The sequence below is a fragment of the Oncorhynchus tshawytscha genome, linkage group LG34 (genome assembly GCF_018296145.1).
Source record: "Oncorhynchus tshawytscha isolate Ot180627B linkage group LG34, Otsh_v2.0, whole genome shotgun sequence".
Taxonomy (NCBI): Eukaryota; Metazoa; Chordata; class Actinopteri; order Salmoniformes; family Salmonidae; genus Oncorhynchus; species Oncorhynchus tshawytscha.
Genome location: NC_056462.1, coordinates 12802220 through 12817680, shown reverse-complemented (window position 1 = coordinate 12817680; position 15461 = coordinate 12802220). Strand labels below are relative to the sequence as shown.

The 15461-nt window shown below is 44.6% G+C and overlaps 1 protein-coding gene across 1 annotated transcript in view; it reads left to right on the top strand.

The window, feature by feature from the left end:
* Positions 1–15461, top strand: part of LOC112232032 (polypeptide N-acetylgalactosaminyltransferase-like 6) — a 306399-nt gene that overhangs the window by 149965 nt on the left and 140973 nt on the right. The window lies entirely within an intron of this gene.

Genomic DNA, 15461 nt, shown 5'->3' with positions numbered 1-15461 from the left:
TTGATCATAATGTAGGCCTACCAGAGTGGCCAACCATAAAAGACAATGGAGAAAATGCATCCCATAACATTTTAACATGGAAATAGCTGTTCTATCATTCAGCCTACAGTAGGAGCCAATGTGTGGTGTTCAATGTAGGCCTACATTCCATTATACTTTTTTAAAACATGCAGGGCTTGACATTAACCTGTTTATGTTGTTGTGTTGTTTGATGCAAGAAACCACTTTACAAAATAAAATGCATTATTATTCCCATACCATTATTACAGAGAATCAGACAAATTGTGCTACCCTCTGCCTATTGGTTACTTACTTTATTCAAGCCTGTCTCAAAATACAACACTGCCCCTTTAAGACAAAACAAAAGCTCTTTACCTGACTTGCGCTTAAAAGACGTCTAGAAATGTATACATTTTGTGCTCTTGTAGGAAGCAATCATTCCCCTATATTACTGACTACAAATGATCTATAACTAGGTTAATAACTCACTAACTAGCAAAGATATGAACTAAATCTGCACATATGGCTACATGCAGCTCTCACTTTGATCTCAAAACATCGCATCTATTCATGACCGCTCATGCTGTCAACACAGTCCAGTTGGCACAGATTCATATATGGTTTGATTTGTAAATAAACCTACTGCATCTCCGTTTATACCGCACAGAGTACGGGCTAAGTACTCCGATGTGTTCTGCCTACAACAAAATCTGTTGCATTTGTTTCGGTATGTTGCATTGAAAGTGGCTAATATTGCGTGTCACAATTGCCACAGTAAAGAGAAACGTTGATAGTGTTAACAGGTAAAACTAGAACAGTAGTCACCAACATTTTCTGAGTCAAGATCACTTGCTGATATTTACCGCTCAGATTTTTTTTAACATGACTTAAAAAACCTAAGCCTATGCAACATTAACCAATTAAAAACAGTACTGTTTGTCCAGTAAGCTATATGCCCAATACATTAACACCGCTTTTTGGCTTGGCTTGAAATGCCCTGCCATTGCATTGTTGTTCGGGCCATTTTTGAAAATTATATTTAAAAATTTGAGGTAGGCTATGTGATCCGTTGTTGTATTATTTGTGAAGCACAGCTGTCTCTCAACATCCCTCTGCTCTCCCTTTCCTCCGCTGACACTGACCAAGAAGGGACACCATCTTCCAGCTGATGGTGAAACTCGTGTTGCACCGCATTATTTCTTGTATGAACAGAGAAAGTGAAATATTCCTTGATATTGAAAAAGACCCAAGCCAGTAATAATAACAACAATGCAAGAATATAGCTACACTTTCCTCCTCATTCATTACTGCTGCACTGCTTGTTGTAGCGCTGAGTGGAAATAGGAAGAACGCACATTTTATGGTTTCTAAAAGTGTTGAATACAAAGTGTTGACAGTGCTGAGTAAGAACTTAAACATGGACTCACTCATAAAAACAGAAGCTCTTTGCCGTATTCGTTGACGTTCTCTCTCTCGCAATCTCACAGTATACATTTAGCTGTAGCTTTCTTTTATGCCTGCTACGTTACTGTAGACACGGTAATCTGAGCCATCCGATTGGCCAGAGGTAGGCCTATAGTGCACTTGATTTGTTCTCTGGGCCCGCAGGGAAGGTGGAGTTTGTGCCTTCAGACACATGAAATGGTTCAAACTAGCAACAGTTTCATCAAAATCATTTATTTGCTGCTGAAACAGGAAAGGGCCTTCCCAAACTGTTGCCACATAGTTGGAAGTACAGAATTCAATGCTCAGTTCTGTGTGCTTGTGTGGCTTTCCACTTCACGGTTGAGCCGTTGTTGCTCTTAGACATTTCCACTTCACAATAACAGCACTTACAGTTGACCGAGGAAGCTCTAGCAACGGTGCCACATTGAAAGTCACTGAGCTCTTCAGTAAGGCCATTCTACTGCCTGTGTTTGTCTATGGCGATTGCGTTGCTGTGTGCTCAATTTTAAATACCTGTCAGCAATGGGTGTGGCTGAAATATCAGAATCCACTCATTTGAAAGGGTGTCCACATACTTTTGTATATACAGTATAGAAAAAGTTATGGATGCAGGCCTATATTGAATGCTGTAGTCAGTACGTTACAGAATAATAAAAAATAAATTTAGATAAAACTGTTATTAAACACAGTTACTGAGTATTGTTTAAGTTGCTTCCCACCACCAACACACAAACACACACACATTCACAAACCCCCGGACACTCTTGCCCAGATACACTCAGACTCAACAGGTTGATGGATGAACCAAGGATCAGGACATCAGTCTGACTGCTAGGCCACCATGTTGTCTGGTTTGTTTCTGCTGAATATGGAACAGTCTTCTCTCCCGCTGACTTCCTCTCTATCCCCAGGGGGGCCAGAGTGGTATAATGTCTGGAGCTGCTGTCTGAGGATGAGGCACTCAACTTGTTGTTGTGTTTGAGTCATTCGTTTCCCAGTAGAACAGGACACCTCATCTGACCATGTCAGGAGATTACGACTGAGACACGCTGCACCAAGTGAGATCAGGAAGACTGTCATTACCTGGCAAGTGCGTGTGTGTGTGTGTCATAGACATTAAAACCAGTAGATAGTGATAGCGCTGATGCATTCCTATAAAAAACTCCCAATGGCGCATGAAGCCAGAAGTATTTGAATTTTGAGCGCACCATATTGCTGAATGGGGCTGAATGGCACCAAAACATCACTAAGGATCATGGTGAAAGTGGCCGTAACTTGCAAAGGATCATGATTAATGCAGTTGTTTTCATCCTGCCTGAGAGACACGTGCAAATAGCGTGGATGAGGGCCTGCCGGCCAGTGATTGCTCTGTGTCTACACGTGATTCTGTGTGACGACAAATGTAGTAGTCATAACAGATCACTATTTAATTAGATGAATAGATTTGTAGCAAACTTTAACATAATTCAGCCCTGCTAGGTTGCTACACATTAGCCAAACAGCAGAGCTTGTGACTTTACAATCCAGAACAGACACGGGGGGCCTGGTGTGTGTGTATGTCTATGGCCCTTTCTTACCCTTTCTATGTTGAGAGCTATTTCCCATGGGGAAGAGTGTCCCTCTCCTGTCTGTCAGTCTTTGTCCATCATTGAAAAGATCCTGCCGAGCCATCAGAGGTCTGATTACAGCCCTGGAGGAGGAAACATGAAGGGACAATATCAGAGCAACTTCCAAGTCTTCAGTTAAACCAGAACTTTTGACAAATTAGAGAGCGTGTGTGTGTGTGTGTGTGTGTGTGTGTGTGTGTGTGTGTGTGTGTGTGTGTGTGTGTGTGTGTGTGTGTGTGTGTGTGTGTGTGTGTGTGTGTGTGTGTGTGAAGTGTCTTGGGGGTGTGTGACTCTGTGCAGTTCTATCCTGTTGTTAGTCATTGAGGGAGGGCTCTCTCGCTGTTAGACAGTCAAATTGCTGTGGGGTCACTGTGAGATCTTTTCAACAGCATCCTCCTGTGTGGCTTCTTGACAGAATGGCTATTGATTTGTCAAAACACACAGCCTTCGAAAAAAGCTTTTAGTCAAAGAGCTGTGTTTATTATTGCTAACTGTGAATAGGATTGCTTGTATTGCTCTAGGGTGTCTGCATTGCAGATTAATTAATTGATGTATTTATAATTTTGCAATTTCACCCAGTGCAATTTCACAGTTTCTCTCTGAAATTATGTGGCTTTTGCTTTGGTCGACGTGGTGTTGGTGTTTGTTGTATCAGAGTTTAATTACAGTTATCATGTTTTCCATGTTGAAATCAGAGCAGCACCGATCCTATCACAAACATGGAATCACCCGTTGTCATTATCAAATATGACAATGATATTGGGGGTATTCAATTGTGACATTGCTTCTGATTTGCAACAGTCGTCAAGTTGACATTGAATCACCTGTTGATACTGTGGATGATATTGTGGTTGTAGGTTACCTTTGCTCAGTGTTATCGTGGAACTTAGAGCTAAGAGCAGACCACCATAGTCCCTGTGCCCAAGAACACAAAGGTAACTTGCCTAAATGACTACAGACCCGAAGCACTCACGTCTGCAGCCATGAAGTGCTTTGAAAGGTTAGTAATGGCTCACATCAACACCATTATCCCAGAAACCCTAGACACACTCCAATTTGCATATCGCCCAAACAGATCCACAGATGATGCAATCTCTATTGCACTCCACACTGCCCTTTCGCACCTGGACAAAAGGAACACTTATGTGAGAATGCTATTAATTGACTACAGCTCAGCGTTCAACACCATAGTACCATCAAAGCTCATCACTAAGCTAAGGATCCTGGGACTAAACACCTCCCTCTGCAACTGGATCCTGGACTTCCTGACGGGCCGCCCCCAGGTAGCAACACATCTGCCACGCTGATCCTCAACACTGGAGCTCCCCAGGGGTGTGTGCTCAGTCCCCTCCTGTACTCCCTGTTCACCAACGACTGCATGGCCAGGCACGACTCCAACATCATCATTAAGTTTGCAGATGACACAATAGTGGTAGGCCTGATCACCGACAACGACGAGACAGCCTAGGGAGGAGGTCAGAGACCTAGCCGGGTGGTGCCAGAATAACAACCTATCCCTCAATGTAACCAAGACTAAGGAGATGATTGTGGACTACAGGAAAAGGAGGACCGAGCACGCCCCCATTCTCATCGATGGGGCTGTAGTGGAGCAGGTTGAGAGCTTCAAGTTCCTTGGTGTCCACATCAACAACAAACTAGAATGATCCAAACACACCAAGACAGTCATGAAATCAAATCAAATCAAATGTTATTTGTCACATACACATGGTTAGCAGATGTTAATGTGAGTGTAGCGAAATACACGTGCTTCTAGTTCCGACAATGCAGTAATAACCAACGAGTAATCTAACCTAACAATTTCACAACAACTACCTTATACACACACACAAGTGTAAAGGGATGAAGAATATGTACATAAAAAATATATGAATGAGTGATGGTACAGAACGGCATAGGAAAGGTGCAGTAGATGGTATAGAGTACAGTATATACATATGAGATGAGTAATGTAGGGTATGTAAACATTATATTAAGTGGCATTGTTTAAAGTGGCTAGTGATACATTTTTACATCAATTTTTCCATTATTAAAGTGGCTGGAGTTGAGTCAGTATGTTGGCAGCAGCCACTCAATGATAGTGGTGGCTGTTTAACAGTCTGATGGCCTTGAGATAGAAGCGGTTTTTCAGTCTCTCGGTCCCTGCTTTGATGCACCTGTACTGACCTCGCCTTCTGGATGATAGCGGGGTGAACAGGCAGTGGCTCGGGTGCTTGTTGTCCTTGATGATCTTTAGGCCTTCCTGTGACATCGGGTGGTGTAGGTGTTCTGGAGGGCAGGTAGTTTGCCCCCGGTGATGCATTGTGCAGACCTCACTACCCTCTGGAGAGCCTTACGGTTGTGATACAGCCCGACAGGATGCTCTCTATTGTGCATCTGTAGAAGTTTGTGAGTGCTTTTGGTGACAAGCAGAATTTCTTCAAGGCCTTCTTCACAACGCTGTGTGAGGACCAATTCAGTTTGTCCGTGATGTGTACGCCGAAGAACTTAAAACTTACTACCCTCTCCACTACTGTCCCATCGATGTGGATAGGGCGGTGCTCCCTCGGCTGTTTCCTGAAGTCCACGATCATCTCCTTTGTTTTGTTGATGTTGAGTGTGAGGTTATTTTCCTGACACCACACTCCGAGGGCCCTCACCTCCTCCCTGTAGGCCGTCTCGTCGTTGTTGGTAATCAAGCCTACCACTGTAGTGTCGTCTGCAAACTTGATGATTGAGTTGTAGTCGTGCATGGCCAGTCGTGGGTGAACAGGGAGTACAGGAGAGGGCTCAGAACGCACCCTTGTGGGGCCCCAGTTTTGAGGATCAGCAGGGTGGAGATGTTGTTACCTACCCTCACCACCTGGGGACGGCCTGTCAGGAAGTCCAGTACCCAGTTGCACAGGGTGGGGTCGAGACAGGGTCTCGAGCTTGATGACGAGTTTGGAGGGTACTATGGTGTTAAATGCTGAGCTGTAGTCAATGAACAGCATTCTCACATAGGTATTCCTCTTGTCCAGATGGGTTAGGGCAGTGTGCAGTGTGGTTGCGATTGCGTCGTCTGTGGACCTATTGGGGCAGTAAGCAAATTGGAGTGGGTCTAGGGTGTCAGGTAAGGTGGAGGTGATATGGTCCTTGACTAGTCTCTCAAAGCACTTCATGATGACGGAAGTGAGTGCTACGGGGCGGTAGTCATTTAGCTCAGTTACCTTAGCTTTCTTGGAAACAGGAACAATGGTGACACTCTTGAAGCATGTGGGAACAGCAGACGGGGATAAGGATTGATTGAATATGTCCGTAAATACACCAGCCAGCTGGTCTGCGCACATGCTCTGAGGATGCGGCTGGGGATGCCGTCTGGGCTTGCAGCCTGGCGAGGGTTAACGCGTTTAAATGTTTTAATCACGTCGGCTGCAGTGAAGGAGAGTCCACAGATTTTGGTAGCGGGCAGTGTCAGTGGCACTGTATTGTCCTCAAGCGAGCAAAGAAGTTGTTTAGTCTGTCTGGGAGCAAGACATCCTGGTCCGAGATAGCGCTGGTTTACTTTTTGTAATCCGTGATTGACTGTAGACCCTGCCATATACCTCTTATGTCTGAGCCGTTGAATTGCAACTCTACTTTGTCTCCAAACTGACACTTAGCTTGTTTGATTGCCTTGCTGAGGGAATAGCTACACTGTTTGTATTCGGTCATGTTTCTGGCCACCTTGCCCTGGTTAAAAGCAATGGTTTGCGCTTTCAGTTTCACGCAAATTCTGCCATCAATCCACGGTTTCTGGTTTGGGAATGTTTTAATCGTTGCTGTGGGTACGACATCACCGATGCACTTGCTAATAAACTCGCTCACCGAATCAGCGTATTCGTACATGTTGTTGTTTGACGCAATGCGGAACATATCCCAATCCACGTGATCAAAGCAATCTTGAAGCGTGGAATCAGATTGGTCAGACCAGCGTTGAACAGACCTGAGCGCGGAAGCTTCCTGTTTTCGTCTCTGTCTATAGGCTGGGAGCAACAATATGGAGTCGTGGTCAGCTTTTCCAAAAGGAGGGCGGGGGAGGGTCTTATATGCGTCGCGTAAGTTAGAATAACAATGATCCAGGGTTTTACCAGCCCTGGTAGCACAATCGATATGCTGATAGAATTTAGGCAGTCTTGTTTTCAGATTAGCCTTATTAAAATCCCCAGCTACAATGAATGCAGCCTCAGGAAATGTGGTTTCCAGTTTACATAGAGTCAAATAAAGTTTGTTCAGGGCCGTCGATGTGTCTGCTTGGGGGGAATATATGCGGCTGGGATTATAATCGAAGAGGGCACGACAAAGCCTTTTCCCTCTCAAGAAACTAAAAATATTTGGCATGGGTCCTGAGAACCTCAAAAGGTTCTACTACAGCTGCAACATCGAGAGCATCCTGACTGGTTGCATCACTGCCTGGTACAGCAATTGCTCGGCCTCTGACCGCGAGGCTCCACAGGGGGTAGTGCGTATGGCCCAGTACATCACTGGGGCTAAGCTGCCTGCTAACCAGGACCTCTACACCAGGTGGTGTCAGAGGAAGGCCCTATACATTGTTAAAGACCCCAGCCACCCCAGTTATAGACTGTTCTCTCTACCACCGCATGGCAAGCGGTACCGGAGTGCCAAGTCTAGGACAAAAAGGCTTCTCAACAGTTTTTCCACCCAAGCCATAAGACTCCTGAACAGCTACCCCGACTATTTGCATTGTGTGCCTCCCCCCAACCCCTCTTTTTACGCTGCTGCTACTCTCTGTTTATCATATATGCATAGTCACTTTAGCTAATCATTCATGTACATACTACCTCAATTGGGCTGACCAACCAGTGCTCCCGCACATTGGCTAACCGGGCTATTTGCATTGTGCCCCGCCACCCACCGCCCACCAACCCCTCTTTTACGCTACTGCTACTCTCTGTTCATCATATATGAATTGTCACTTTAACCATATCTACATGTACATACTACCTCAATCAGCCCAACTAACCGGTGTCTGTATGTAGCCTCCTTACTGTATATAGCCTTTTTACTGTTGTTTTATTTCTTTACTTACCTATTGTTCACCTAATACCTTTTTTGCACTATTGGTTAGAGCCTGTAAGTAAGCATTTCACTGTAAGGTCTACACCTGTTGTATTCTGCGCACGTGACAAATAAACTTTGATTTGATTTGAGTGCTCCACTCTCAGAGGTCTACAGGTCAAGTCAATTCAAAGGTTAAGACTAAATGGCTTTGAATGGTTTTAATTTACTCCATTTACTCCATTAAAGTGCCTAGAGATGACAAATAGGACCGTAAAATACTTCAATGTCGCTGTTATCAAGGAAATGTCTTATTTAAGGCCAGTGGCGTGAAGCCTAGTCCTCCTAACCCTGACACGCTCCAGGGGTGCTGGGAAAATAAATGGCTGAGGAAAGCTTAGGGGGAAATCACTGTAATAAAGGCTGATGTTAACGATGTGTACTGAGAAATTCAGGTAACTTCCAAAATAAAGGAAACACCAACATAAAGAGTCTTAATAAGGTGTTGGGCCACCACGAGCCAGAACAGCTTCAAGGCACCTTGGCATAGATTCTAGTGTCTGGAACTCTATTGGAGGGATGTGACACCATTATTCCACGAGAAATTCTATAATGATGCTTTCTAGAACCTAAAAGGGTTCTTCGGCTGTCCCCATAAGAGAACCCTTTGAAGAACCCTTTTTGGTGTCAGGTCGAAAGTGTTCTGTTTAGAACCCTTTCCACGGAGGGTTTCTACGGACAGTTCTACCTGGAACCAAACAGGGTTCTCATATGGGGACAGATAAAGAACCCTTTTGGAACCTGTTTTTCTACGAGTGTATACACAGGATAGGACTACCAGTTATTCCTGATAATCAGGCCATCAGACCTATAGGGAGCAGAGTTTTTCCGGGACGTGTCATGTAGGTCTCCCTCGTAAAAGTTAGTTCATACTGTTGTAGCTACGCATACTGTGTGTGTGAGTGTGTACATACTGAGTTCACTACGTACCTGTTCCTGGGGTTTCTGAGGTCCCTCCAAGACATGTTTCTCCTAAGGTTGAGCCGATATATGATTACACCGAATATGGTGATATTTGACATTGATTGATTGATATATCGTGATGTGCAAGACTATACTCTATTTGAACTTTACAAATCAAAACCGTGCAGTTTTATAAGTATGTTGAGCATGAAGAGTAAATGAATGAACTAAGCCTTATTGTTTCACCATACAAAGGTAATTTAATGACAATGTGACTATAATATCCTAAATAATAATGGCACAGTCTGTAATTATTGCGTCATTAACACTGCAAAATGATTATATCGGATATCGTGGTATTTGGAGTAGGATATCATAGAAGAGATCTCCCCAAATAGTGCAATGGGCCAGAGTCTTTCATGTTCGGTATGATATTATGACTGATATTATGGTTGTCCGTTTGTTTCTGCAAAGTAGTTAAAACGCTGTCAGTTCCACTTTAATGCTTAGCATGAGCCATGCCACTGTAGTTGGAGATGTGAGAGTGCAACCATAACAAGGCATGGGGCCTCCATATCATGTCATGCCTGTTTGGTTTTCATTAGCCGGAGAGGAATGATAGCACACTATTCCCTATGGACCCTGGTTAAAAGTAGTGAATTATATAGGGAATAGGGTGCCATTTGAAACACTGCCATAGTATGCATGTGCTCTTTGGGGTGTGACTGTTTACTGAGCTATGTGGTTTAAACAGATCTGCTCCTGAGGGCCTCGGAGACAGATTAACTATGTCACTAAACTATCACAGGGCCCGATGGAGGCTGACTGGGGAGACTAGAGAGGGATGGGAGTTCAAACAGACAGAGAGGCATAGGGAATAGATAGAGGAGTGTATGTGTGTGTGTGTCTGTGTGTGTGTGTGTGTGTGGGCGGAGAGGCGAGATGCAAAAAAGCCTCACCCCTGTGGGGTCACCAGTGCCAATCAGCATGGTGGAAAGAAGAAACTAGATTTACTCGTAGTAATTACAAGTAAATGCGTAAGTAAATGTAACTGCTGGCTGAGGATTCACAATGAAAGGAGCTATTTTGATATCTCGGCAAGAGACTAATATTTTTGGGAAGGGCATTGTAAAGGAGAGAGCGAGAGAGAGAGAGCGAGAGAGGAGTCTGCGTCTGGCTGTGTCCCTTACTTTTAGATTTAAGCCCATTGGGAAATCCGTCCTCCCATCTGAGAAATCCCTTTGGTGAGATTTGATGCTGTAAAATAGAGCCTGCAGTTATTGCATTGCACTATTCCTGTCCTCATGCGCATTTGACTCCATAGTTTACTCCTCAAACCTGCAGTTTCCTCTAGTAGTCTCCACTTTTTCTATTTTTCTTAATGGAGATCTATCAGCATTATATTATACTTTGTGTGACTTTAGATTAGCTGAGTTTGCATAATTGGACACCAGGAGGGCCTTTGGGCATGTCTATAGTCTATTGTGGCTTCCTGTCATTGTCCCTATAAGGTGTATCCACATAAGCCACACAACAAGTGAAGTGTACCCTCCCTGACGCATGGTCGTTTTAACTATATTGTACCGGCCTTTTCAAAAGTGTGTCATTTTAGCCCCACACGCAACCCCTTTAAGACAAAAAACCAAGGGGTTGCTATGATACACCTCATCTGAACAGCCCATAAATCGCATCCAATAATGAGCCTGTTGCCGTGGGAAATATCTCGAGTTGATAGATGGCTCTCATTAATGTGAGGTGCTGCTGATTCTGGGAAATGGCCTTTCATTCTTTTCCCATGTTGTTTAATCTGCAGAAGCAAGAGCCATTTGCCACCACGTCCCTTGGTAATAGTAACCAAATTGCTATTTGAATGTGGAGAGAGAGACTGAGAGCAATTGAGGAGATGGAGGGAGAGGGAGAGAGAGAGAGAGAGAGAGAGACTGAGAGCAATGGAGGAGATGGAGGGAGAGAGAGAGAGAGAGAGAGAGAGCGAGAGAGAGAGAGAGGGAGAGAGAGAGAGAGAGAGTGCGACAAACAGAGAGAGAGGGAGAAGACGAGACAGAGAGAGAAATGAATAGCAACACCCCATGAGGGAGAGGCACGCTACTTTACCTTCCCTTTATTGGAAACGGTGAACATAACGTGATTTAATTCACGGACTCAGGTGACTCTGGGGAGCAGAGTTGGAGGTCTGGGAGCAGACTGTCATTTCCCCAGAAGTTCGTGTAGCACCACGTTTCCATTTAGGACAAGCATAAGAGACAGACAGACAGACGGCTCTACAGCTCTGCTACTGTGGGACTGGGAACGAACCCCAGGTTGGGGACATGTTCTATTAACATACTGATACAGCCTTCAGCTACGAGACCAGACTGTGTACTACAGTGTTGTATTGGGATGAGAGTTTGACTGCGTGGAGACTACTAGGCTGTAGTCGTGTAGTACAGTGATGTACTGTAGTCAATGAAAGCGTGTGAGACAGCAAGTCAAGACACTCCTTCCCTGTGCCCTTCCTCCTTCGTGTCACTTAGCTCAGTGTGGAGCTACTTGAGAGGAGAGCGGAAAATGATGGTAGAGAGTGTGTGTTTGTGTGTGTTCACTCTTTTGTGTGTGTGCGTGAGTAGCTGTGTTCGAGAGTGTACACACGTGTGTACCTCTGTGTGTGACCCATATAACAAGAGCGATAATCACCAAGCCCAAGTAATTGGGGTCAAGTGCTGGAAACACTATCGAAGCACCGTGTTGGAGGAGGATCAGTATCTCTACCTACCAAGGACACACACACACACACACAGCACGCTTAACTACTATACAACGTTGCGATGTGCAACTTCTCAGTTTTTCAACCAGCGCATAACACTGCTAACTGTGATATGTCGATACTCCTCCTCCTCCCGGTGAACGCCCGTGTTGATCAAATGTTCTCTGTCTCCTTCACAGAGAAATCCAATTATAGTGTTTCACTCGAGCACACACCTTCTAGTAATAGCAGTGGATAAACAATGTGCTTTTTAAAATAAGTGCTATCTGAGACACACACACACACACACACACACACACACACACACACACACTCTCTCTCTCTCAAAGCATTAACCTTTTCCCAAATACCATCTGGGAGACGACGTTGGTTAAGTCTTATTTAATAGATTTTTAATTCTAGTTTGTCTTTTAAATCCTCCCAGTGAGAAGCACAATGACTAGATGATTGGCTGTCCACCAGCTATACAAGTGGAAGTTTTCTCAGATAAAAAATGCATCAACCGTATGAAAAATGGATCATGTATTATAATACCGGGGGTTTGTGTTTTGTTGTCCTTAGATTAGTTACCATTTAAGCAGTTGATATAATTTTTTCTGTTGGCTTGTACTGAAGTATAGCCACCATTCTATACCAGATGTTTTGTTAGTTAAGATCAGGTTATATCCCATCTTATATAGAGCTACAATATGTTATACAGATGAAAATACACAGCGAGGGCTGTGAAGAGTCACACACACAGGTACATCTGGATTGTGATTGTAGTAGGGGTAGTGGCCGGAGGGCACACACTTAATGTATTGTGAAATCTGTGGGAAAATGTATTTTAATGTTTTAAAATGTTATTATAATCAATATTACTGCCCAGGAAGAGTAGCTGCTACCTTGGTAGGAACTAATGGGGATCCCTAATAAATACAAATGAAGATATTTGTAGTGGGATGTGAGTGGTGTATAATAATTACCCTAATGTTGTTGTGATACAAATAGTCTTGCATTTTTGTATCTTATGTCTCATTATAGACAGTGTAACCAGGGTGTAGCCAGAGTGTAGCCAGAGTGTAACTTATGGTGGGTGAAGACTTGTTTTTATTTTATTCTCTCAGGCCTTGTCTTAAGGCGAGACATGATGCTGTCCAGTGATTCACTAACTCATTGTCAGGCCCAGGTACTACTCTGTGTCTGCTCTGTTGCCTGCTATATCCAATTCAATCGATCTGCTCCACCAACATCTTAATAGGCTAGAGCCCTCCTGGGGACATCTGGAGTGGAATACAGACACCTTAATAGGCTATATACCTCATGGGGATATAAATCAAAATCAAATCAAATCAAAATTGATTTGTCACATACACACGGTTAGCAGATGTTAATGCGAGTGTAGCGAAATGCTTGTGCTTCTAGTTCCGACAATGCAGTAATAACCAACGAGTAATCTAACCTAACAATTCCAAAACTACTACCTTATACACACAAGTGTAAAGGGATAAAGGATATGTACATAAAGATATATGAATGAGTGATGGTACAGAACGGCATAGGCAAGATGCAGTAGATGGTATCGAGTACAGTATATACATATGAGATGAGTAATGTAGGGTATGTAAACAAAGTGGCATAGTTTAAAGTGGCTAGTGATACATGTATTACATAAAGATGCAGTAGATGATCTAGAGTACAGTATATACATATACATATGAGATGAATAATGTAGGGTATGTAAACATTATATTAGGTAGCATTGTTTAAAGTGGCTAGTGATATATTTTACATCAATTTCCATCAATTCCCATTATTAAAGTGGCTGGAGTTGAGTCAGTGTGTTGGCAGCAGCCACTCAATGTTAGTGGTGGCTGTTTAACAGTCTGATGGCCTTGAGATAGAAGCCGTTTTTCAGTTTCTCGGTCCCAGCTTTGATGCACATGTACTGACCTCGCCTTCTGGATGATAGCGGGGTGAACAGGCAGTGGCTCGGGTGGTTGTTGTCCTTGATGATCTTTATGGCCTTCCTGTGACATCCGGTGGTGTAGGTGATGCGTTGTGCAGACCTCACTACCCTCTGGAGAGCCTTACGGTGGTGGGCGGAGCAGTTGCCGTACCAGGCGGTGATACAGCCCGACAGGATGCTCTCGATTGTGCATCTGTAGAAGTTTGTGAGTGTTTTTGGTGACAAGCCGAATTTCTTCAGCCTCCTGAGTTTGAAGAGGCGCTGCTGCGCCTTCTTCACGATGCTGTCTTTGTGGGTGGACCAATTCAGTTTGTCTGTGATGCGTACGCCGAGGAACTTAAAACTTACTACCATCTCGACTACTGTCCCATCGATGTGGATAGGGGGGTGCTCCCTCTGCTGTTTCCTGAAGTCCACAATCATCTCCTTAGATTTGTTGACGTTGAGTGTGAGGTTATTTTCCTGACACCACACTCCGAGGGCCCTCAACTCCTCCCTGTAGGCCGTCTCGTCATTGTTGGTAATCAAGCCTACCACTGTAGTGTTGTCTGCAAACTTGATGATTGAGTTGTAGTCGTGCGTGGCCACGCAGTCGTGGGTGAACAGGGAGTACAAGAGAGGGCTCAGAACGCACCCTTGTGGGACCCCAGTGTTGAGGATCAGAGGGGTGGAGATGTTGTTACCTACCCTCACCACCTGGGGGCGGCCCGTCAGGACGTCCAGTACCCGGTTGCACAGGGCGGGGTCGAGACCCAGGGTCTCGAGCTTGATGACGAGTTTGGAGTGTACTATGGTGTTAAATGCTGAGCTGTGGTCGATGAACAGCATTCTCACGTAGGTATTCCTCTTGTCCAGATGGGTTAGGGCAGTGTGCAGTGTGGTTGAGATTGCATCGTCTGTGGACCTATTTGGGCGGTAAGCAAATTGGAGTGGGTCTAGGGTGTCAGGTAGGTTGGAGGTGATATGGTCCGTGACTAGTCTCTCAAAGCACTTCATGATGACGGAAGTGAATGCTACGGGGCGGTAGTCGTTTAGCTCAGTTACCTTAGCTTTCTTGGGAACAGGAACAATGGTGGCCCTCTTGAAGCATGTGGGAACAGCAGACGGGGATAAGGATTGATTGAATATGTCTGTAAACACACCAGCCAGCTGGTCTGCGCATGCTCTGAGGGCGCGGCTGGGGATGCCGTTTGGGCCTGCAGCCTTGCGAGGGTTAACACGTGTAAATGTTTTACTCACGTCGGCTGCAGTGAAGGAGAGTCCGCATATTTTGGTTGCGGGCCGTGTCAGTGGCACTGTATTGTCCTCAAAGCGGGCAAAAAGCAAAAAAGTTATTTAGTCTGCCTGGGAGCAAGACATCCTGGTCCGTGACAGGGCTGGTTTTCTTTTTGTAATCCGTGATTGACTGTAGACCCTGCCACATACCTCTTGTGTGTGAGCCGTTGAATTGCAACTCTACTTTGTCTCTATACTGACGCTTAGCTTGTTTGATTGCCTTGCGGAGGGAATAGATACACTGTTTGTATTCGGTCATGTTTCCGGTCACCTTGCCCTGATTAAAAGCAGTGGTTCGCGCTTTCAGTTTCACGCGAATGCTTCCATCAATCCACGGTTTCTGGTTTGGGAATGTTTTAATCGTTGCTATGGGAACGACATCTTCAATGCACGTTCTAATGAACTCGCACACCGAATCAGCGTATTC